This window comes from Cygnus olor, chromosome Z, assembly GCF_009769625.2.
Source record: "Cygnus olor isolate bCygOlo1 chromosome Z, bCygOlo1.pri.v2, whole genome shotgun sequence".
NCBI classification, from domain to species: Eukaryota; Metazoa; Chordata; class Aves; order Anseriformes; family Anatidae; genus Cygnus; species Cygnus olor.
This window is the reverse complement of record NC_049198.1, coordinates 26,359,070-26,361,709: the sequence shown is the minus strand read 5'-3', so window position 1 is coordinate 26,361,709 and position 2,640 is coordinate 26,359,070. Positions and strand designations below refer to the sequence as shown.

The 2,640-nt window shown below is 39.6% G+C and overlaps 1 long non-coding RNA gene across 1 annotated transcript; it reads right to left on the bottom strand.

The window, feature by feature from the left end:
• Positions 1-201: 201 nt before the first annotated feature.
• LOC121061800 lies at positions 202-1,874 on the bottom strand. The gene is made up of 2 exons (XR_005815288.1): positions 1,540-1,874; positions 202-362 (listed from the first exon to the last, which is right to left on the bottom strand). It is a non-coding gene; the product is annotated as an uncharacterized LOC121061800 (long non-coding RNA).
• Between the last annotated feature and the right edge of the window lie 766 nt (positions 1,875-2,640).

Below are 2,640 nucleotides of genomic sequence, written 5' to 3'. Positions count from 1 at the left end.
GTGAGGATGACTGCAGCAGCTGAGAGAGCAGTGATTAGGTGTGTGTGAGTGGTTTGGCTGCAGGGATGGAAAGGAAAGGCTAGATGGCTAAAATGTTGTAGCAGGTGTGGTTCATTGACTCCATCTTCTCACAGGAGGTGGTTGGGAGTCCACAGAAAAGGACTGAAGCTCATTGGGGTTAGGATAGTTAAACACACAGTAGGAGGTTTACAGCAGATATTGTGTTGTGCTATTGCTTTTGCAGTCTGTGAAGGCCATCCACGGGGAAGGAGTCATTTGGGATATTTATCAGACCTGCGGCGCTCTGTCAAGGACTTGGTTGAGGCTCAGCTCATTCAGTAGGCTTGTCCACCTCCTTCATCCTGTTAATGCAATGTCGCATTCACTACTTTACAGTAGTAAAGTAATTTCTGTGTACAGAAATTCTGTGTACAGAATAAGCTTCTCATTATTTGTGCAGAACATGTTCAAGTTAACCCTGCAGTGGCATGGTAGTATCTGACATTTGCACATAATTGCTGTGACCTGATACTTGTGTAACTAGAGGATGAAAATGCTTTGCTTTATCTGAATTGGATTTTCCATGTAATGACCATATAACTGAATTAGAAATGGATAAACTTGCTGAGATTTAATATGAGCTCATAGCAAAAAAATGTCTTTAAATAAACTTTATGTTCAGATAGGTCTTGACAACCGGCAAGAATGCTATTTCTCATTCTTTGCTAAGATATGATCTCATTACACATGAACAATCATTGCAACACATGCAGAAAATGGTATAAGAAAACCCCCTTTCTGATATTATCTCTGGTTGTCAAGTGTTAGATGCAAGTCTAATGAGCTTTGATCCAAGTGCCAACGAATTTAATTCTCTCTATTATCATGGCTGAATAGGGATATTTATTAGGTTTCCCCACACGTGCTAACTGTGACACAAAGGCAATGAATCATTCTTATGCTACAATAACAAAGCTGGTCTTTACTCTATCCACCAGGGACAAAAGCTCTGATTGTTGCTCCACGGGAAAAACTCAGAACATAGAACTGTTCCCAAAAGCAGGCGTTCAGGGAGCACGGCACCTGAGGGGATCTTGTGCAGGTGGCATTCTGGTTCATGGAGAGGAATGAACGTGGTTTACTGAGGCTACTACCTTGCTGCCACCACTCTGATTTTGTTCTGGTATGGAGGAAGATGCATGAAAATCAACCTTTATCTTTGGATCTTGATTTTGTGTATGAGTTTAACACCTTATGCAAGGCTGCTCAATGATTCATGCTGAAGATTTGTTAGGTGTAGCAGCAGTTTTTACTGGTCTGTGCTGGTGGTGTGCACAGACATATGACTGATGGGAAATTCAGATAGGCAGTGTAATCCAGGTCTATGAGGAAGAGGAGAGAAGATTGTTACCCAGGGCCACACAGAAAAAAAAGTCAGAAATGGCTTGTGATCCCAAAGACCTTCTTCTAAGAGGTTAGAGGGGACCTCAGATCAGGACATTATGAACCATGCTAATTAGTACATAGTATCAAGCTTACCTGATCTATTACGGGCCTCCCAAATACACTCATGCCTGCTGAAAATTTCTTGGTATCTGCAGCCCATGACTTCACGTGGATACTCCATGAGCAGGTTCATTGATGAAGTCAGAATCTCAGAATACCATCCTTAGTAACTAGTTCAGTTTCTAACTTCTACTCAACTGGCTTGTATCTTTGGTTTTGTAAAAGCAAGTCTCATGAGAATGGGAATCCAAAATAAAGAAACCGACTTCCCTTAACTGAATTTCTGCATTTTTGTTATTCTTCATAGAGCAATATTGTGTCTTAGTGATGGAATGCCAACCTCAACCTGAATCTCTCCTCTTTTCTCAGCTTCTGTCAACTATGTTTCCTTAACATTATTTCAAGATCATTTGGGTATTTAATTCATCAGACAGCAAAATTCTGCTAGTCTAGCAGGGCATTTCCCAAGCCATTAGACATGTCTGTGTCCAAGTTCACATCCAGTTGATGTGCCAGCTACAATTCACAATGATAAAAGTTTGTTGGAGGCTATTCAAATATATTCCGTTAATCACATGCAAGGCAAAATCTTTCTCAGAATGTCTTAAATAGACTTTCCAAACATTATGTACGATTAAACATTGTTCTTCACCAGGTAGGAAACATCTGATATAAAAAAATGCTCATCAACAAACCACGCTGTTACAAATGCTTATCCTCTACACTGAAGAGATAAAAAGCAAACTTGGGATTTTAAGGATCAGCCCATTCCAAGTTGCAGTCTCTGACCTCTACATTCACACAGTATTTCACAAAGGTTTATCAGTACACCATGACTTGATCAATCTGACCTTTAGTGAGAGGCATAAAGCCTGTGTAGTTCTTCAACAATTAATCAGAGAGAATCAGAGGAAAGAACTTTTCAAAAAGAAAGAGACAAAATAACAAATTGTAACAGGCCAAGTATTAAAAAAAAAAAAAAAAAAAAAAAAAAAAAGACAATTTTTCACCTGGGAAATTCCCCTGGAGGAGTCAGGTTAAAGAATTACCCAGCTGTTGAGGGAAAGCCACCATATCTTTCCACATACCTAAAATCTTTCTAAGACCACAGACTAGACACCTTTTTAATTTCCT